General features: G+C 40.3%; 1 protein-coding gene across 8 annotated transcripts in view; it reads left to right on the forward strand.

Annotated features, from left to right (window-relative positions):
• The window catches only part of KCNJ16 (potassium inwardly rectifying channel subfamily J member 16), a 148365-nt gene that overhangs the window by 98111 nt on the left and 27391 nt on the right, over window positions 1–22863 (forward strand). The window contains exon 1 of one of the 8 annotated variants that reach the window (XM_082442943.1): window positions 22023–22252. The exons of the other annotated variants lie outside the window; for them this stretch is intronic. The gene's annotated coding sequence lies outside the window, so the exon portion shown is untranslated. Of the gene's footprint in view, window positions 1–22022; window positions 22253–22863 lie in introns of those variants that run through there. 8 annotated transcript variants of the gene reach the window in all.

The raw sequence follows: 22863 nt of genomic DNA on the forward strand, positions 1-22863 counted from the left end.
TCTCCTCATTTTTAGGCCATACGTGCCCTGGACTTTGTAGTTATTTAAACATAAGCGGTGGATGACTTTATTGTTTCTTATAGCTGCTCTTCAGTGAAAAAGATGGGATCGATTTTTTTCCCTTCCTGTCCCTCCAGGGTTTTCTACTCTAAAATCAAGGATTCAGATGCACAATGTGTATAGCATTTTAAAGAGGCTTCTACTTTTAAAATGTTTTCTAGTTACATTGGCTCCACATTCACTCTCTTTCAAAAGTAGGCCTGAAAGTGTCCACAGATGCAAAGGAAAACTGAAAAAAGCCAATCATCTAAGAAACAGGCCCAAAATAGATTTACCCAACAGTTCCACATAAAGAAGGTGATTTTTACCTTAACGATGTCCGGAAGTATCACCTCAAGTTCTGATTTTATGTAAAATATGAATATAGTTTCAAAGACTTCAAACGGTTGCATGGCTTTAGATTATGTTCCATAAGATTTATTCTTTTAACTCAAAAAGAAGCATTCAGTTATTCTTTCTGTACTTAAAGAAAAAAGTATGTTCCAGCACACATGACAAAAACATATTTCATCACAATGAATTTTCATTTTTCATTATACTCCATTTTAAATTAGAACCGTGTTCCAATGCAATCAATAATCATTTATTGGGTCTGGTACCAAGATGACAAAGACCTGGTCCTTGCCCTCGGTCTGGCAGAAAAAGGCAGATCTGCAAACAATTAAGGGCAATTCAATGACCTAGTACCATGGTAACATGAGATATGATGAGCACACCAACGAATTGAACGTTTTTTCACGAAAGCAATAAGGTGATTGATAGACAAATTTGTGGCATGTGGCTCTTGTCCTGGGTATGCTTTTGGAATTCAGAACTTTTAGGCACTGAAATATTGTTTTTACTATGAACTCTTACGAGATTTTTTTGTTGCCAGAAGCTTACCCTGACAGTTCCCTTAGAATTATTGTTTTCTTTACCAATTGTTTATTGGTGACTGTATCAGGGTTATCCAGAGAAATAGAACCAATAGGATACATATAGAGAGAGAGAAGGAGAGGTAGAAAGAGATTTAACATAAGGAATGGGTCATATGTTTGTGAGGGCTGGCAAGTCTGAAATCTGTAGGGTAGGCTGGCAATCTGGAAATTAAGAGTTAATATTGCAGCCTTGCGTCCAAAATTTGCAAAATTTGCAGGGTAGGCCAGCAGGCGGGAAACTCAGGTATGTTGCAGCCTTGAGGCAGAACTGCTTCTTCTAGCTTCCTTGGGAAACCTCAGACGTTGCTCCTGATCCCTTCACCTGTTGGATGAGGCCCAGCCTCACAGTGGAGGGTCATCTATCAATACTTTACTTAAAGTCTACAGATCATAAATGTTCATCACATCTAACAAACGTCTTCACAACAACATCCAGAATGGCGTTTGACCAAACAACCGGGCACCGTGGCCTGACCAAACTGATACATAAAATAACCCATCCCAGGAACACAGGGCATCTTCTGCACGATTGTATTTTGCCCTACCGTTATTAGACATTCTAAGCTTGAAGCTTCAGTTTCTGTAAAAGAAATTAACTATATTTTACTCATTATATACATTTAAGATTCCATAAGATGGAGATGCCTAAAAATACCATCATTTTTGTATAGACGCATCCAGTAATTTAATACAGCATTTTCAGTGCTACGATTTTTTAATAAGGCAACCTGCACAAAGAGAAAATGATTTCTTTTAATTCAGGCAAAGAAAAAGACACCACAGTCCAGCCTTCTAATGGCTTTGTCTCTTAACTTCACTTTCTATACCATATATTTCAGCCACTATATATTCTCTCCTAGATTTTTGTGTAGTTTATATATTTTCTTTTTTTAAAAATTTTATTGGCGTATAGTTGATTTACAACGTTGTGTTAGTTTCAGGTGTGCAGCAAAGTTATTCAGTCATACATATACATATATTCATTCTTTTTCAGATTCTTTTCTCATATAGGTTGTCACAGTATACTGAGTAGAGTTCCCTATGCTATACAGGGGGTCCTTGTTGGTTATCTATGTTATGTATAGTAGTGTGTGTATGTTAATCCCAGGCTCCTGATTTATCCCTCCCCCCTACATTTCCCCTTTGGTAACCATAAATCTGTTTTCTATATCTATAAGTCTGTTTCTGTTTTGTAAATAAGTTCATTTATGTCATTTTTAAAATTAGATTCCACATATAAGTGATATCATATGGTATTTGTCTTTCTCTGTCTGAGTTACTTCACTTAGTATGATAATCTCTAGGTCCATCCATGTTGCTGCGAACGGCATGATTTCTTTCTTTTTTATGGCTGAGCATGTGTAGTTTATTTTTCACATGTATGAGGCCTGCCCCCCAATGACTATGTTCACAGTAGTAGCAACATGCTAGGAGCTTTGAGAAGCCACAAGGTAAACATGGTGTATCTTTTTGAAGCGTTAATTTAACTCAACAGTTTGGTTGGAGAATAGACGAACTAAGTCATTTAAGTGATAAGCAGGTTAAGTAATTATTTTTGTAATGCAGTATATATTTTAAAGAAAAATCATAAGACTGGAATATTTTGAGCTTGGGCTCAGTCCGATGTGTCATATTCTCAGATCTCCTAGGATTTTGGGTAGGGATAACGGTAATATACTCATTTCTCTTTTGTTTTTTCAGATTTTTTAATGGACAATTTTGAGAAGCACTGTTAAAGGAGGATTTTTGTGAGGTTAAATACATGGGTTAGGTTAGTACTTGATTAGTTAAGGGGCTCTGCCCGCCTCCACTCCACCCAAATAGCTACTCACCCACAGACTTGGCAGTCTTCTCACAACTATGTACTTATCTCATGTGAGACCGTCCCGAACAATAGTCATTCAGGACATTCTGTCTCTACTTTGGGAAAATAAGCCAAAGTAGCCTCAAGAAACAAGGCACCTGGCATAAGGGCTGGACCACAAAAATTCTAGTAGATCTCTGATTCAGGGTTCTTCTATGTGGGAGCCACTGCCTTGAGTCTGCTGAACAAGAGCTTAATGAGACTCACCAACTTGCACTTACCTGAAAGACACACCCAGCCATCCTGTTGAACTATGAGGTTATTAACTGACCTTTTAGTGTTCTTGTCATGTACTATTGAGTTCTATTTATAGATGGCATAATAAAATCCTTCCCTGGACTTGCAACTAAAATTTGAGAAGGTGCCAGAGTCTTAGAGGCTGTGAGCTAATGTGCCAGGATTGTCACATCCAGAAGCTTGCTCCTTTGGTTCAGGTCAGAATTGAGTCAACTTGTGGGTGGTTAGAGAACACTCAAGGAGAAAGTAGTGTGGCTAATTTGAGCAAATTAAGACTTATGAGTTACACATATTTAAATTTAGGCTTTGTGAGAATGGAAGGCGGTTTCATTTCCTTAAGACTAAATTTTTATTTAGCTGTACCAGATAACAGTATTGAGTTGGAGATAAGATTACGCCATTTACACCAGGAGTTTAAAAGCTAAAGAAACATTCAGAGAAACAAAACGGAACGAAGCGAAATCATAAACAAGCAGACCCAAACAAAACCTAACAGAAGTAAAATATACTGTGATTTATGTTCACAGCAGGGGTCAGGACCGTGTTTCCATGCCTTATATTACTGTAGGCAGAATATTTTGTGTGTGCTTTTCCTGAACGTTTGTGTCACCTCACTCCTGTTCTTTGCTGGCATAAAGGAGGGACACTGTTTCTCCAGTTGTGCGTGGAATCTTGCGTGGGAAAAAAGTGACTGTATTAATTATGCACAAAGTAATACCATGATAACTATATCGTGGACCTGGTTATTTTTGGCATCAAAATAATAGCATTCAGTAACCACATTGCCACTCAGGAGACAGAATGTTGTCATCTTTTACACTTTGGTTTCACGACTTGAACAAATGGCATCTCTGTTCTTCTGAGTATGTGCACAATACTCATTCCACTGGGCACTACGGTATATAAAGATAACTCCATCAGTTCCTTGCCAGTGGGAAAGACAAAGCCTATCCAAAAAGGACATGGGCAGAAAAATCAACTTTGCTGGGAAATTGAGGGAAGCTTTACAGTGGAGGTAATACTTGTGTTTCAGCTTGAAGAGAAAAGGAATGCCTGCCTGATCTACAAAGAACCGAACATGTTTGGGAAAATGTGAGGCTGGAGTATAGGGTGCTGGTGTAAGAACTGAGGCAGGGTGGTGACACACGGGCTAAAGAAGTGGTGTGACCTAGAAGTACCTCACCTGGGAAGGCTTTTTATAGGGTTTACCCTTCTCCCCCAAATCACACGCAACTCTAGTTCTAAGACTGAACTATTTACCCATTCATTACCTGTGACTTATTCTGGGAAAGGAGAAGGATTTAATAGAAAATGTAGAGAACAGAGAAGAGATAGAAGAAGCTAATTCCTGATGTTTTTCTGCTTTACAGAGGACTCTTTGATTCTCATGCAAGGTGGGCTTTTTCCAAGACATAGAACTCTTTCTAACGCAAATAACTTAATAATTGCTCATCAGGGCTCTATTTTCTTCCCAGGTTGTCCATTCGCCATGCTTTATTGTCCTAAACTGCGTGGATATTAACTTGGTGCCACGCTATTTAGGGAGCACGTGGTCAGAATAGTTTTTTTCACACCTGAATGGAGCGCTTGAGATGGGATCAGGGATTCACCTGCAAAGACGCAGCTCCTCTGTGTACCAAGGGATGACCAGATAGACTAAACGGGGTGTCATGGCGGTGGAAAGAACACTGGGCTCAAAGTCAGATGCCTTCAGTCTTAGGATCGTTACATATTTATTCTTATTGGACAGTAAGTAGTTCTCCATGGTCAGTTTCCTCATCTATAAAATAAAAATATTCCCATCATTTATTTCTACATTCCTTCAACAAACACTTAATAGTGTATGTGTATATATTGTGTGCTTATTTATATATATATAAATACATATACTATATATAAAAATAAATCTATATTATATATATAGGAGAATATATATATATATACACACACACACATTCCTCTAGTGGTTCTGCTTTTCTACTCAAACCCTGGTAACCAACCCTATTAGGTATATATATGTATATATATATGACATGATAATCTTAGACCTTGTATAATGGGTGACACGTCTGGTGCTGCAAGGCAGGCAGCTGGCAGCACAGGTGGACATGAAGTGAAGGAGTACAGCAGGTGAGAACCAGCAAAGATTAGCCGGAAGCCACCAGGGTGAAATGAAGCTCATGTTCATCTCTCACAGCCTTTGAGCTTCCAATGAGATCATGGGGGTGTCCAGAGGGGAAGAGGCTGCCCCCCGCCGTGTAACCCAGGCGCCGCAGAAGCTGAAGGAAGAAACCCAGCAGGAACCACGGGCTCACCTGCTGCTCTGTGCCAACACGTTAGCCAGCAAATCCATGCCAACCTGTGTGAAGTCCCACAGTGCCTCGTGCCCTGTGCCGACCTTCCGATGTAAAGAGAGTACAGCTGTTGGTTTACTTCCGCCTTACAGATGTCATGCAGAATGTCTCCCATGGCCCAGGCTAACCTGGAACTATGAAGGAAATGGAATTCTGGAACGTGTAGTCCCAGTTTAGCTAAACTGATCCCATTCAAACCTACCACCTCTGATGCCTGCCATTCAGAATATAAAACAAATGATCGAAACATAGTTCCTGTCTCCAAACAGCTACCTGTATGGTGGGAGAGAGTCTTCCTTCACTCCGATGTGTGTTATAATAGAACTACTTGTGTAATGGAACACAGCACAAAGTGAGAACAATACACGTGAACAAGCTCTGGAAGTATTAAGTTTTTAATGGCTTTGCAGAACCTCATTTTGGCTATTTGATTACCTCTACTTAAAATAGTGAAAACTGGAGAATAAATGTGTTCTAGATATTTTAATAAATGTATATTCCCTGAGATACCCTCGTCTTTATCTTAGTTCACTTGGGCGAGTGGTGGTGCTGAACGGATAGCAACCAAATCTCTACACTAACCCAGATCTTCTGGTTCGCGTGATTATGTATGCTTATTTAAGTCACCAACCGTTTTTCCACAGAGACGATGTTTGTTTTGCTTAAGTATAACTTAGCCCTCTTTTAACCTGAGGAAAGAAACCCAGAGATATATTAAGAAATTTCTTGACTGGTAGCAAAATTTCTTGACAATGAGAAAAATATAGAAAAAAGCAATGAAGATAGGAAATAGCCTCAACGTGCTATGCCAAAACGATATTACGAAAGCTGCTTCTTTATCATCACCATCTTGTATAAATTTTCTCTATTTCCTTATTAGATTATGTTTGACTAACTCTTTCAGCTTAATCTGTCTCAGTTTCTCTTCCTTTGCTGCTGTCTAATAGGGTAGATTTGGTATATTTCAAAGGCGTCGTGTTTTCTCTGTATCACAAAGATAGTGTCACAAGGATAGGTGGCCTCATCCGTTCTGTGAAGGGTTTGTGTTCACATCCCAAACGTTCTGTTACCAAAGTCGTGGAAAGAAGATATTTCTGCTGAATCTTCCATGAATGATACGAGACTACATGGAGAAACTTATGGGATGTTTCACCTACCAATAACAAAGGAGCATGTGTCATTTCAAGGCAGAAATAACGTTTTCAGTTTACTCCCTGATTTGTATTTAACAGACACAGGGTACTAACTACATGCTGTGCATTGTTCTAAGTGCTTTACAAGTATTCATCCTTCCACCCCCACGAGAAACTTTATTTTTACAGATAAGAAAACAGGAGCACAGAGAGGCCATGAAATGTTCCCAAGGTCACACAGCTAGTAAGTGGCATAGCTGATTTTGGACCAGGCAGCCTTTCTCTATAATAAGTGTTTTAAACCATAAACCCACACCCTCTAAAGAACCTCAGTTCCCCGTAAATTCATATCTTTGTGATTGTTAGTAATGCTAAATTAGATTGACACATAATTTGGGTTATACACCTAACGTTCAAGAAACCTTTGTACGCAACTCAGAGTGAAAGCCTGAGGAATGCTCAGGCATTGAAATGATAAAATAGAATCAAACCCTTCCCTCTGAACCCTGCTCTCTGCTCTCTGGTTATTGGTTTCTTTGAAGTATTCTATTTTGCACGCCAAACATTAAGTTGTGCTTTCTCTATCAAAGGCATTTAAAGAATAAAAAACAAGCAAATCAGAAACAGAAAAGAAGATATCTGTACTCTATTTAACAGGCAGAACCCCAGCTGCACCAGCACAAGCATCTGTCATTTTCATCAAAAGTTAATAAACACACAAAAAAGTTAATCGACACAAACAGAATTTTAACACCATAAATCAATAAGGACTTCACTTCATAAAGCAAATATAATAGCCAATCTAAGGAAAGTAATAATTCATTGATGGGGGAAAATACAATCGTTCTTTATGGTCCTAATGACATATGGAAATCTGTCGGCTTTAATACCAAGTATTGAACTAATACCAAACAAACCATTTGTTTGAGGGGAAAAATATGATAAAAGTCGAGCCCAGTGGGCCTTGACAGAGTTCTTAGTTTAGGGTAGAAAGTCTCCCTTTAATTAATTCAGTATAAAATAGACCCCTTCTTTGTGCCAGTGAATATTAACTTCATTAGTTAGAAGTCGCTGCTCGTGATACGCAAATATTTACAATGGAAGTTTTCATGGAGAAAGTAGAAGCAGCCTTAGTTTTCACTCTTGCATTAAAATTAATTAAGAATAACAGTGAGTGATATGAAGTCACCTGTGTCAACTATTTATGGCGTAGCAAATCCTGTATTTCATTGGTTCTGCCATTTATTACAAATGAAGTCAAATTTATATCTTGAGAAAGAGCATCCAACAAAGCCAGTGATCAGCATAATGAAATTGTATTTTTAATAGTAAAATATTTTCAGTATTCTCTGAAAGAAAAAGAAAAAACTATACTTCCAAAGAAAGAAAGCTGTTAGCATTACATTTTTACTATTTAAAAATAATTACATGAAAATAATTATTAATCATTTTCCAGGATTCATCATAAAAATGTCTCTTGAAGAAATAGGATGTTTACTTCTTAAGTTGAAAACAAAAACTGTTGGAAAAATTTGGCAGTTGCCCTACCCGTAGGACTGTTAGTGCGTTCATGTTAAAGATCCCTGAATTCCTGAAGGTTCTAATAAACTTCTTTGTTGTGCTTGGCATTTCCTTTTGCGTAGTCTCAGCTTTTAAACTAAAGACCAGATCCTTCACTCGCATATTTTTGTTTTTCTTGTTTTACTCTTTTTCTGATTTGATTCCTAATGAAAATAACAAACATTTGTGGGTAGCACTTCAAAGCTTAGAAAATTCTTTTACAACAGTGATCACATCTTCAAAACGACTCTGTGAGGTGAGTGAGAGTGAAGTAGCAGAATTCTCACTGTAGTGATGGGAATGCTTAGGCTCAGGTCAATGAAGCCATACGTGGCACCCAAGGGAACTCAGACTCCAGGGTTTCGACTCCAGATCCATTCCTCTTTCAAAAAACGTGCAAATCCTACAGATTCTCCTTTTCTCTTCCATCTCTGCAGTAGAGAAATCTTCTTAAAAGGATAACAAGTGATTTCTTAGCGTGCAATCGGTTTGTACTGTAGAATCAGGCAGACCTGGGTTTTAATCTAGACTCTGCCCCTTATGCCCTATGTGATTTAGGCTAGAGGTTCTCAAAGTGTGTCCCGGCCCTAGAAGCATTAGAATCACCTGGGAACTTGTAAAAAATGCAAATTCTCAGGCTCCATCTCAGACCTACTGAATCGGCAGCTGTGGGGATGGAGTCCAGTGTAGCTAACAAACCTTCCAGGTGCTTCGGATCCACATTCAAGTTTGGAAACCAGGGGAGTGTATAGGCCAAGGCACTTCACCACTATCAAACTTCTGTTTCTCTTTAAATTGGGTCAGTGATAGAGTTTTGGGGGGCAAGAATATGAAACAGCGAATACGTAGCAGACAAGCGCTTTAGAAATGTTGACCTTCCCAGGGGAGTGAATTTCATTAAAAGGGTTAATTCTAACTCATTTAATGAATTTGGTCCTCCATGAGAACAGAAGTGAAGTGACGCTTCTTTTTTGGATGCTGCATTTTTTCTAAACCTGGAAGAGAGGACTATTTCTAACTTACAGGTAAATGGGATGGTCCTTTTGGGCTATATTCAAAGTAATTAGTGGCTGCCATTGAAAAGAAATCAAATGAAGTCAGGTGGTGGTGTTTTTCTCTACTAGGAACTTTAATAAAAGCTCCCGGAGGGGGCATGACCTCTGTCTTTGTCACCAGCATTTTATTTGTTGTTTGTTCACGGGATTCTGGCATTTGAGTCATAATAGCTTTGCCCGATGGCCAATTTTAGTTCCATGTCTTGAATTACTTAAAATTTATAGGTCTTAATATGGCTTAGTAAGTTAAGTCTTCAGTTTAACATAACCTATAAATTCAATTTGAAAACTCAATGAAGAAAATTTTTTAGCCTTGTTTCCATCAGAACGTTTGAAAGTTGGTCTTCTGTGGCTACATGGAGTATAGAGATAGGAACAAGCAAATCAAGCCAGTTTCTCCTTCTGAATCCTCTGCTTCTCCTCTTCTTGGACCTACAATAGTAGAGAACACTTGTTAAAGACCTACTGTGTGCCAGGCACCATGCTGTAAGCTTGGGGTCCTACTATCCTTATTTATTTGGCTCTTTAGGGAGGGGGTGTGGGAAGTGTTCTGTAACAGGAATTGGGTGATTTAAGCCACATGAGTTGACCACCTAAGTTTTTGTTTTTAGATCAAATTAAGAGCCTTGCATAATTTGTACATGAATTTTAACTGCCAGGGACGAGAGCCTTAGTATGCCAGCTTTTATTCAACACTCCGTCTGCCCAGATTCCTGAAGTCTGAAGAGAAACAACCACATAAGCCATGGTTTTTGTTGTTTATTTGCTCCAGTAGTTCCCAAAGGTGGGATTCTTGACTTGGAGGAGACAATGAGGAAAAAAAAAAAAAAAAACACCTTATGTTACTAAAGTGTAAAACTGCAGGGTTTCCATAATTGTGGCAGTCTACACCGGAGGGCACAGTAATAAATAAACTTACTTGGCTAGGAAGAAGGGAAAATACTGAGCTATAAACGAGACTTACCACCGTGTGTAACATTCTTTTTTCAGACGGTTATCATATCTGTTTACCAAATCTATATGTAGGTAAAAAATTAAAAGCCTGTTACTTCAGTGTTTACAGAGGACACACAGCTCTACTAACTCTGTTTGGAATCTTTAGTCACCTCACACTCACGATAAAGGCAGAGTATGATATTCTGACACTCCATAACCCTGGCAATAACTGCGTCCATCACCCGAGGTCTAGTCCTGATGTCCCGGGGTTTTAAGCAAAGAGATCTGACTGAGACTGGTGGTGTCCACTTCTGTCCGGCCTCAGCTGCCTCTTTGCACAGCAAGAAAGCTGTTCAATCATTTGCTCAAACGTTTATTTTTTTAGGCTCCACCTTGAATTGAATCACATACTTATCTTCCTGCCAAAGTATTTGTGCTGGTAGAACAGGGCAACTCGATCTAGGCAGAACCTGCTGTTTCTGCTTCTGTCCAAAGGGTCAGTGGTAGAAAGGCTGATGGCAGTGATTTTATCATTGAATGGGGTAATTGTTCTGAGGTTTTTGTTTTTCCCTTGAAAGAAAATGCTACAGGCTTGAAAGCTCTAAGATAAGGGGGAAAGTCTATGGCAAAACACTGTGTGCCTTCTCGCAAACCTTTAGCTAGTAGAAAACAGATCATCTTTGTTACACTTTGGCTGGATAAAATCGACACATTATATGGGTAACTGAGGTCAGTGGAAACCCTTGGAGCTGATTTTCCCAGGTACTTTTCTTTTCTGGGCTGAATTATGGACCTAATTTAGGCTCATAGTGCTACTTACAGACTGAGTTGAATTCATTGGGTTCATTTATCATATTCATATGTTAAAGATACTTAAAAGCCCAGAGCTGCCATTGTGAATGATCAAATTCTGTAGTCTCTCTTCAATAATCTATGATTTATCTACCTCAGTGACCAGGAAATGTATAAAGGACCGTGTAATTTTGCTAAATTTGTCAAACAGAGAATCTGAAAAATGGAAGTGTGATCCATTTCGTTTGCCTCGATGGCCAAAAGCGTAACCAAAACCTTGTTCAGAAATATTGTTTAGCAGATGATGGCTACTGAAAAAAGACTCAAAGTCCTCAGCCAGGCAGGTAAAAGTTTTGCCATTTGGGGCCCAAATTCATGTTTTGGCCCTCTCTGCCACCGTTTCTCTCTCTCACTTCACACAAATGCTGCGTCCTTTCCTCCCTTCTGAAGTATGTTAAGTCCCCTCCCACTCCACTCACCTGTCTAAGCAGGTGTCTCAAAGTCAGAGCCAAATCCACCTTTTACGTGACGCTTTTCCAGATGAAATCAAGCAACATGGAGCACACCTTCCTTCGAATTCATCCTGGTTTCTATTTCCTTTTCTGCTCATCAACCGTCAGCCAGGACCGTTTCCTACTCATTTGACTGTTAGTCGAAACATAACTGAAATAAAAGTACAAGTGATCATTGCCTGTTTGCTATAGCTAGTCTTCTAAACAGCTTACTAACTTCCTATGGACTGGCATTATGTCTTGTAAATCATAAATTTGCAAATAGCCCATTTGTTACCGACCTCTTGGACTCACTCTTTAATCAGTAGAAATTGGTAAGAGGCCCAATGAGGGATTCAGACAAGTCTTTACTGGGACTCGTGCTGCAGCAGGAGGGGGCGAAAGCAAGGAATGCGTAACCTTGCTCCATCCCCGGGGGGCGGGGCGTGAGCTTAAACGGGGTGAGGGTGGGCGGATCAGTGTGTCGGGGCAGGAGGGGTGGCCGAGGAGGTCTGCCCACCCCCTTCACGGTGCTGTGTGCAGGGATCCCGCGTGGTACCGCGCTTTTGCTCCTGACACCTCACAAGTGGAGAGGTGACAGTTGCGTTTTGGCCTTTTTGTATCTTACTGTTCATAATTTGCCCCGACTGCGCATGCACGCAGTTATTTTTAGTCCCTCGTAATTCCTTTGTATTTTGCTGCTCAAGGAGACGTTTGTCCAGGTGCAAGCCCTGCAGCAAAGGGTCCCAGGTCCCAGGTCCCAGCCTGTCTCATAGTAACCACCTTGAACATAGTAAAAAGGCCAGGGGCAGGGACGGGTGGGCAAGGAACAGCATTTATGTCTTTGGGGCAAATAATCAAAAGTTAGGTTGAGGAATGATATATAATAAGATTTGCTCCTTGATAGGATAAATTGCAAACAAGTTAAAAACAGGCAGCATTTATTTTGGGTTTTCCTTCCACTCTGTCCCTCACCCTGTCTCCCAGTTCACACACACACACACACACACACTCCTGATGCTCTGATTTCCTCTCTTCTACTGGTTGCACATCTAGTACTTTGCTTTAGCCCCGTGTAGGTCTTCACTTTCCTGCTGTTCTCCAGGGAGGGCTGCTTTGCTTGATTTTTGCCTGTTCCCTTGAATCATCCTGATCCCGTACTCTTTGAAGAGTCACTTTCCCCTTATTTTACCCTCTCATGTAATATTTACATGTAATTTGAGACTCTTGGGTGCATCGACTACACAGTGAATAACATAAATAAGTCAAGTACTATGATGGCCTGGGATGGGGGGGGAGGAGTTTTAATTTAGGCGAATTTAGGTTACTTACCCTGTTTGAGCAGAACCTCATTTATGGGCTAGGAAATCAGGTGTTATATAATACCAAAAGGTCTACAATGTGGTCTGCATCACAAATAAATCCTCAGTGTTGCATCTGTGAGTTGGAGAAAGTTGCAGAAGTTGAAAGAACGTAAGCTTCTAATAATTAGTGAAAGCGTGTACTGTACACACAGACACCATCTAGACTGAAAGAAAGGGCTGGCAAAATATTTAACTGACTGCACCCATCCACGTGGCGCTTTATGGTGCCTGTAAGGTGATGAGTCAGAGAAATACAGCCAGCAGAAAAGGTAGGGAAAATGGTCAAATACTTTGACCTTCCTTTTTGTGACTGAAACCAGTTTGAATTGGTAGATCTGACAAGGCTGAAATTTATTACCCACGCTCCCCCCTAGTTTAAAATAATTTTTGACTCTTCAAAGAGTCGTATTGGGCAAAATGCCATATTTCCAAGAACAGGATGCATCCAGCTCGCTATAGTTGATCAGTCTCGAGAGATGGCAGGAACTGCAGTTTTCAACAATTTATAGTGCAAGGCCATGCAATTTATCCCCAGAAAACTGTTATTATTGAGTATTTGTTACAGTCGTTTTCATCAAGATCAGATTCAATGATAATTAAATTAACCCAGCTTTAACATATTGTCCAATAGATAGAGTTCTAAGAAAGTCAACCTGCTTTGAAAAAAAAAAAAAAAATGAGTGATTGAATGCATTTTTTAGCTCATATAATAAGGGAGTCTGAATAATTTATTTGGGGTTTTTTTCCCACGAATGATTCAATTTTAAGTATTGGATGGAGGCTATAGTTTCAAGAAGCACGTTTGTTCAAAGTGGTTTTCCCACATTTCATTTACCACCACGTTCTACTGTTTTGAGAGGTTGAATATACGAATGGTGGCCAAGATCATATATGACAATACAATTCTGACCGTGCCCCCCCCCCCACCCCAGCTCTGTAGCAAATAGCCCTGGAAGACACATTTTTGTAACAATGGGCCCAAAATGCTCAAGAATTGGTCCTTGACTTCCAACTTCCCTAATTTTCTTCCCCTGCTTCTAACTTCAAACCGACAAGGGAAAGCAAAATGTGCCTCCTCATCACAGAAGACGCCCACTTCTAGTACACCTGATTCCAGCTTCTCATGCCCCCAGCCTTGGATCAGACCATACCTGAAGCCTTCCTTTTTTCTTTTTAACTATAATGCTTTCCCACTCTTCTGCCTCCTCTTTGAATCTCTGGCAAACACGAGTGATGGCGGCGGACCCCCTGCTAGAGCAAACTGTGAACGATAGCCCCAGCTTGTTCTCGTTTGGGTGACCTTCATTTCTGCAATATTTATTTGACGTCTATATAGAAACTTTTAAATAGCAAAATGAGCCCTGCCCAAGTTTAGACAGTCATTTAGGGCCACTGGACCTTCAGTGGAGTGCCAATAATTTTGAAAGCCAGACGAACTGTTAGAAGTGGTTCAAACTTGGGTCAAGACTCCTTTGACCTGGTTCAGATTGATGACAATTCGGCATTTGTCATAGTCAGTCCTCTTTCCAGGTCATTGCAGCAAAGGCCTCACTGCTTCTGTCTCCTGCACACAGTCCGGTTTGGGGGGTTGTTTTCTTTGGAAAACGACATCATCTGTAATTAGTTCAAATTGGCTCTATTGCTTTGAGAAGTCTATTTTGCCTTTATTAACTGAGAAGTATGTGGTATTTGGTTTTAGAAGGTTTCAGTTCTAATCCTGCTGATACCTTCTTTCATAACAAGACTTTGAGATAGTCTATCAGTATATTTAAATCTTATTTAAAAATTGCTAGGGATGTAAGTACCTATTTTATGGGTGGCTTAAGAATGAAAACAAATAACTTCTGTAAAACTGTTACCAAAGTCCTACGTACTAATGTGTGTGTAGTATGTATTCAATAAGTAATGGCTATGATTATAACATCAAAATAGTGGCTCATATTTCCAAAGGAACAATCCTTTTTTGTCTGATGTGACAACAGAGAACATTTGGAGCAAAGATTTGGAAATTGCTGGTAACTTGCTAGTTTTTCAGATTGCATTAGGTATCAGATAAACACGGCTATCTGACAATATATGCATTACATCCTATGGAGAATAAAGGCAATTGTCTTCATAATTCAGTTGATGTACACTTTCTGCTCTACTGAAAACCACACCTCTCAGACCTGGAATGCTTTGGGGATTAGGCAGGACTGTGTTTTGACCTCAGCGTTTTCAGTGGCCTCTACAGGTTGAACAGTTTATAGCTAGTAACTTGGTCAAGGTTTTTGGATATAAACTTGCCTTTTTAGAGTGTCAAGAAATCTACATTTAAAATGTGTAATTCCAGAGGTGCGGTAAGGTACATGACCCAGCCAGCTGGAGAAAGTAGCATGTTCTTTATTTTCTCTTACATCCTATTACAGTCAGAGAAAGCATCTGACATGGTGAAATGCTTGCTTTGCAGACATGACGTGTGCGAGTTTAATTTGTGAATCCAACAAAGGAAAAATTCCTGGGCCTTTTACATGCATTTTTCTTAATATGATCACTGAATCCGAGTTAGCCATTTAATCCTGAACGAGACATGACTTCACTGGGGATTGCTCCCTGACTAAATTTCGGACTTCCACACCAGGATGCATCAATCGCTTGCACGCTCCTATGCCCGTGCTGATGTCAGGGGCTTGTGTGAGGGCGGGGCCGGGGGAGGGCAGCCCTCCAGCAAATGTTTTCGGAACAAGTATTTGTGGGAAGTTCACTGTTTTTGTCATAAAGGCCCTTTAGTGGTCAATCTGGAAACCACGAATGGAATGAGTTACCCTGTTGAAATTCTTAAATCAAAACGCATTGGTTTTCTTTGGTGAGTTTCACTAAAAATTAGAGGCACAGATCATTACATGGAAGTGGGAAGACCTAACAGGAGCACCTGGGACACGTTTACAGAATACACGTTTTCCATCAGATTCTTGAGGAAACGTTCCTAAGGACGGGCCCTCAATGCAGGCTCATGTAACATAGTTTGTAACTTCCCTACGGTTGACTATTTCAAATGTTTTCAACTCTCTTTCAATCTCTGATCCTGTCTCCCTACCCACCATCCCCTTATTGAACCAAGAAATAAAATCACCAGTTTCTTGCCATCCCACCTGTTGACCTGATTGCAGCCGTACCCATCTTTCCCTTGGAATCATACTCAACTCTTCCCACCCTTCCCTTTACTCTGCAACTCCTTTCCCTTTTCCCTCCCTCCCTCCCTCCCTGATGGATTTCTGCTTCTTGTGGATTCAGACCCCCAAGTACCTCTTGAATCTGTTCCCTTTGCTTTATTCCCCCAGGTTATGCAATATCTTCCTCACTTCCCTCCCTATCAGTTGTCTAGCCAATCCATTCTCACCACCGATGCCAGAACACATGCTCTTAAATTCTAATCAGATTGTCCTACTCCCCTGATCAAAGCCCTTTAATCCTGCCTGAGAATAACTGAAATTCTTGAACCTGACTTCCCAGATGTGGCTCACCACTCCAGCCCTCTCTCATACTTTTCCCCATCCTAGATCCCGCCTTCAAGCCAAATAAACACTTTAATTTTTCTTGTAACCGCTATTGGGCGCTAACATGGTTTGTCTCCACCAGTGGCATTCAGTATGAACAGAAGAAGGGTGTAAATTACACCGTTGGGGAAAAATGACTCACAAGTAACAACTGCAGGGTGGATTCCCTAAAGAACGATCACAAACACACCCATGGCTTTAAAGAAAGTGGAGTCTATCCAAGAGTGAAGAAGGCTACCCATGAAAAGAAGTTTATTCATTTGCAGAGTTTTAAGTTGAATATTTATAGAGTTTCCTTAATGCACGAGAAGGACTTCACAAAGGCTTACTGAATTACAGGGAAACGTTTAAAACTTTAAATCATTTTTTGCACTATCCCTCTTAACAAGCCAGCCGTTTTGAAGCCAGTTTCTTTTTCATTCCGTTAAAAAAATGACAACTTTAATTAAGACTTCGTGGTAGATAAGAATTGCTTAGTGATTATATATATATATAATTTAACATATATCAGCTTTGCCCAATTTTCTTTCCAGTACAGACACTAAAGACCAACTTTTTTTTTCCTGACCCAAATATGAGAAGCTAGAGGCTTTTTCTGTGACTTTGTCTTTCTCCATCTCCCTACTCTCATTCCCAGTAGTTGCGAAGTTGAATTTTGATGAAATTGGATCTTTGCAGTGGAATTTTGAGTGGAATCTGGACAGATTCTGGGCTGGTCAAACAACACCTCAATAACCGTGAATTAAGATATGTCACATTTTAAAAGAGAGAATCAGAGAAGAATAATCAGGATATTGAGCAAATCCTGAAACATGGTTTATGACCCAGGGGTGTGCTGGAGCAGACTTGTGTCAGCTCCCAAGAGCTAGCTGTTCACCCCCCTTACCACCTCCACGTTCTGGTACATCCCATCAGCAACTGGACATCAGCCAGGGTTGCAGTTTATACCATAGAAATTGGCAAACCCTTTACAAAACAGAAATAGTCACAGATGTAGAAAACAAACTTATGGATACCAAAGGCAAAAGTGGGGGGGATAAATTAGGAGTTTGGGATTGACATATACACACCACTAGATATAAAATAGATAGCTAATAAAGACCTACTGCATAGCACAGGGAACTCTACTCAATATTCTGTAATAACCTACGTGGGAAAAGAATTTTAAAAAGAATGGATATATGTATATGTATAACTGAATCACTTTGCTGCACACTAGAAACTAACACGACATTGTAAATCAACTATACTCTAATTAAAAATTAAAAAAAAAAAAAGAAATTGGCAAAGTCTGCAATCAGTCCTTTTTTTCCCTCCGAGAACCCATAATGAAAATTTGCTAGCACGCAACTGCTTATGAATAAGCTAAATGTCCCAGCAGTCCTGGTTGACACCTGCTGTCTTGGTGACTCATCGTTTTAGCATTTGTCCCAACACTCTTCACTCTTAAAAGTGACAAGTTAAATCATCGCTCTGCATATCAGGAACCTAGGAGGCTTTGGAGGGTTTTCCCTGGAGGAAGTGAAGCCCGGGACTTGGAAGGTAAGAAGTAACCAGGAGATTCTGGTCTTTTTTTGTCTGAAGAACTGCCTGTTGGAAGTAGGACGTGACTTGTTTCGCAGAGGGACAGCAGGGGGACAGGAACATCCTGTGAGAGCTACGGAAGACACGTTTTTATCTGAGTTTAAGGAAGGACTTCCTCATTGAGAGAGTTGAGTCATCATAAAATAGGAACAGAACACGTGAGGGTCACTGAGGTCCTTGTCAATGAAAATGTCCCAGCAGAGACCGAGGGCCACCTTGAGGGGCCGTCATAGCACTGCTCAGGCAAGGACGCCTTGCTGTGCTCGTGCCCTTTTGAGCCTCTGAGGTGACGGACTCGGCCACTGCGCCGATTCTCACAGGCTCTTTGCTCAGTAACGTGTGTATTCGGTAGATGGTACAACACCCAGCCGGAGAAGTGATTCATTCCAGTTCAGAAAATAATGATCTAAGCAGAAATGTTTATGATGCCTCTTTGTTAAGCTTTAAAATGGAACAACGATCACTCATTTGAGAGGAAGCCCACGCTAACCAACTGACCACTGATTGATTTCTGAGTCCACATTTGGACATCTATTAAGATTGTCCACTCCGCTTTGGCACAGTTTGGCCAAAGAGAGGAAAATAAGTCAGCAAGTTTCCCACAACTTAGGAACATAGGTAGCGGGAGAGACTTTCGTAAGTGGCGGGAGAGGAATGCCCTGTTTCGCAGTGAGAACTTCAGACACTTCCTCTGTCGCCTATGGTCACCGGGCAGTTGGAATAACAGGAAGCCCTCCGGCCGGCAATAGTGGCTCCTCTGAAGTTTGTTTGGGTCTCTCCAAAGGCACGGTTTCAGCAGGGGCTGAGGCTACACCTAACAACTTAGAATTTCCCCCTAAGTATGGAAAATTATGTTAACATAAACAATTCTGTCCATTACCTAGTGTCTACAATGTACCATAGAAAGGTCTAACTTTTTTTTCTATTTCAAATTACTCTATTAAATTAGTCAGTTTGATTATCTTATAGATCATCATAAGAATAGTTATATAGTTTTTCCCTAAGCTCGATGCCTTCCATTTTACACACTTTTACTCTTACCTAACACTTTGCCCATTCCTTCAGCCATGTAAGGTCTTCCAACGTTTTCCATTTTTCGTTTGACTTTTCACCACCCAGAAATCATCCTCCAGCCCAGGTGTGTCTCTTCGTGTTCTCCCATCAGACTGTTATTTAACGGCATTGAGAGGGCAAATATTATTGTCTGATACTTTTATAAGTGCTTTACGAATATTCATTCATTGCTTCTGCTGAGAGCTATACCGAATAGGTGTTTTTATTATCATTCTTTCACAGATGGGGGGATGGAGGCGCCGCGAGAGTCAGGCTTCTAATCAGCAGAGTGTCTCCCACCGCAGTTCGTAATCACTATGTTGCCTCGCACTTTAAAGATGAGAAATTGAACCCATCTTAACGCGATTCTCTGAAAAACCAATGCGGACACTTAATGCCTCAATGGAAATGCGCTTTCTCTCTACCTATTTTCCTGAAGTCCAGCCTTCTTCTTATGAATGTATATTTTCCTAAGCACAGAGCTGTGTTAACATCGAGTTCCAAACACTGCGTCCTTTTATATACATTTTACATACGTACCTTCTCCTTAAAGAATCCATCTATATGGTGTTTTAGGAAAGAAATCATATTTATGTATTTTGTGAATCCATATCCTATTATGGACTTCACTAACCGAGAGTAAAACTCATCTACCTGGTTCTTTGAGGCTAGGAGAGCGGTTCTCAACCAGGGGTGATTTTGTCACCCAGGGGACATTGGACAGTGTCTGGACACATTGCTGGCTGTCACTTTGGGGGTTGGGGTCACGTGGCATCTCGTGGGAAGAGTTTAGGGTTGTTACTAAACGCCGTATAAGCCCACAACATCCTCCCACAAAAAGGAATTATCTGGCCCAAAATACCAAGGCTGAAAATCCCAGGTCTAGGGTATCCTGTGCATTTAAAGATTCTGTTGAGGACAATGTACGCCCCTCCTCAACTGTACTATAAAAGCTGTAGAAAACTCTGTGCATATGCGACTACACCTATTAATGGGTCTCTCATTAACATATCAGTCTGTCATTAAGTAGATTCTCAATTGATATGTCTCATATTTTATTTACTCTTCTCACAAATCTGAACGGTTTACAAAGAATTTGGATTCATAACCTAGTCTGAAAACAAATATAACTCTTAAGGAAAATGGTGATAATTGCAGATTTCTTTAGTACTTGTTATTCACTCATTCATTCATTCATTCTTTTTTTTTCAAGAAATAACTATTAAGCATAAACTGTACACCAAACAATGTTATAGGTGAACAAGTAGTTTAGGATTAGGCTATGATTAATTTGTAGATTAAAGTTAGGATTATTTTAATGTGTACTGAGAAGTTATTAGTATGGGTTTTATATTTTCTGTAGTTTATGTTGTTCTACACAATTATATAAACAATGTTTTATTTACGATGAAATTAAGCAAAGTATTTTGCATAATGTAGGAAAAAATGGGGGAGAAAATGATTTTTAGAAAGTTGACTATTCACTTCTCACCCAATTAGTTAAATTGGTGGTTGGTAATATAACATGCACAAAGCAGACACAGCTGTTGGTTCAATACAAGTATTCCACTCTCTCCTCATGATTTTGTAATGAAACCATGAGACCAAACAGGACACCTTCTTCAAGTCTCCCAAAAGAAGTACTTATTTTTAATAAAAACGACACACAAGAATCCTTGTAGGACATTTACTTAATTAAAAATTAAGAAGTTGGCAAAATCTTATGTGACAAACTGTACATCTCTCATATTAAAGCAAAACAAAAAACTCCCTCCCTGAAAAATAAACCCCCCTTGAGCTCCATGTTCCTTCCCATCCATCAGCCCATTTTTCTACTCCATTTGACAGCAGGACTCCTTACAAAGGGGATACGTGTTTTCTCCACTTCCTCTCACCCTGTTCCCACTTGTTCCTGATCTAATCAGGCATTTGTCTCCAAAACTCTACTGAGACATCTTTCGTCAAGCCACCAGTGACGTCACATGGCCACATCCAACAGTTAGTTCTTAGTCCTCATCTCGACCTCTCATTAATCTCCGACACAGAGGATCACTCCCTTTTTCTTGCCATCTTTTCTTCACCTCCATCTCATGGTTTTCTGTCTACTTCAAGAAATTCTCCCTTTCAGTCTCCTTTGTTGGCTCATCCTCATCTTCCCAACTTCAAATTGAGTTGCCCCAGAGCTTAGTCCTGGGAATCTTTCTTTCTCTTTTCTAACTACCCTCACTCCTTGCGTGGTCTCATCCATGTTCATGGTTTTAAATACCCTATATGTACTGATAACTTCCAATCTTATACCTCCATTCTGGACCACTCCCCTCAATTCCAGAAGAATACGTATTGTCTACCTGACATCTTCGTTTGGATGTCAGAGAGCATATCCAATTAACCACAATAAAACCTCAACCACTGAGTTCCCCACTTCAAAATTCCTTCTCTCCTGGTTTCATCATCTTAGTAATTGGTACCAGCATCCAATCAATTTCTTGGAAATGTCCACATTTTCATGACTAGTTCATTCCAAATTACAAGACTTCCCAATAGGTGAAAAGTGGATATTGAGTAAGAGACTTATTCTCTCCCATATCCCAAACTTAGAACAAACAAACAAGCCAGAAAATAAAACGGGCTTCTCAGAAAAATATCTAAACGTTGTCCTTGAAACCACTACTGGGCTTGTCAGTGGTCTTCAGGGGGCACACATTTCCTTGGAACCCAAATGAAATGCTGTTTGCCTTAGGTGAACTATTACATAGACAGGGTGTGTTTGCAGAGAAAAATCTTTACAGTGACAGTCTAGGGCACCTACACTTAAGAAGAACACACTTGGAAGAAGTTGTTCAAGTCCTGGAGGTGTTAGTGAGAAAAAAATCCAGCCTCTGGGACAGTGAGAAGTTTAGGGGCAACTTTCGGCCATTTTGTGATTTGGGGAGAGCCTTGTTGAATAAGTTCGAAAAACAAAGGTATAGATGGGCAGGAAGGGAGGCTCTTTCTTCTTGATTCTTGTTTTCTGGAAGCCACCACTGGCAAGACTATCTACTACGGGTAGGCATGGGAACAAGTTAAAGAAAGTGTTGATTCACTAGAGGCAAGCGGAGATCTCAGTGGCCTTTGTATGTGGTGAATGTGTCCGGAAAGGCAAAGAAGAGCGAGATTCTCCCGTGTGCTTTCTCATCTCCATGGCGGTGGGTGCTGACAGCTTGAGAGAGAGCTTGGAGGAGCAGAGAGAAAGGAGCCCTGGACGTCTAGTTGCCGTGCTCTTATACGATGCAAAAGACACGGGGGTCTGAGCTGAACTTCATCGTCCGTAACTAAGGTAAGACCATCTAGCGGGTTACTAAGTGAGCCAAGCCTGAAAGCATTGCTCCCTTGCTCGATCTTTTTTGGGTGTGTGCCTGCTAGTAGGCACCCTTATGATGCTTCCTTTGGCTACGTAGTCGTGATTGATTGCTCTACGGTCTATGGCTGGGAATAGTCTTTCTTTCCTTCATATAATCTCTGGGGAGTGCTGAATCAAACAGATTAAGAATGCAAGTGCCTTTTATAGATCAAGGAAGTAACCATCAGAAACAGAGAGACAGACTTAAAAGCATGATGACTTATCCAACCGAACGTGACTTATTGATGCCGTGGGGCAATGTGGAAAAGGATGAGTCTTTAATTTCCTGTGGAAATAGTCATTCATCAAACCCTCCTTTTGTGTGTCTTCGTCACTCTTCCACTGTTCCAAAGTGACAACAAAGTGGCTCTGAAGATTTGAAACCGTGTGATGAAAGGTGCTGTCATTGACTTGTCATTAATGACGTCTTGACAACTAAAAATATAGACAGAAATACTGTAAAGACGCATTAGAAAAAAAAAAAACTGCTAAAAGGTAACTTCAATAAATAGTAAGCTCCTCAGGCTTTGACGTCTGATTAGGTAGAA

Source organism: Balaenoptera physalus, assembly GCF_965194825.1.
Source record: "Balaenoptera physalus genome assembly, chromosome: 20".
In the NCBI taxonomy this organism is placed as follows: Eukaryota; Metazoa; Chordata; class Mammalia; order Artiodactyla; family Balaenopteridae; genus Balaenoptera; species Balaenoptera physalus.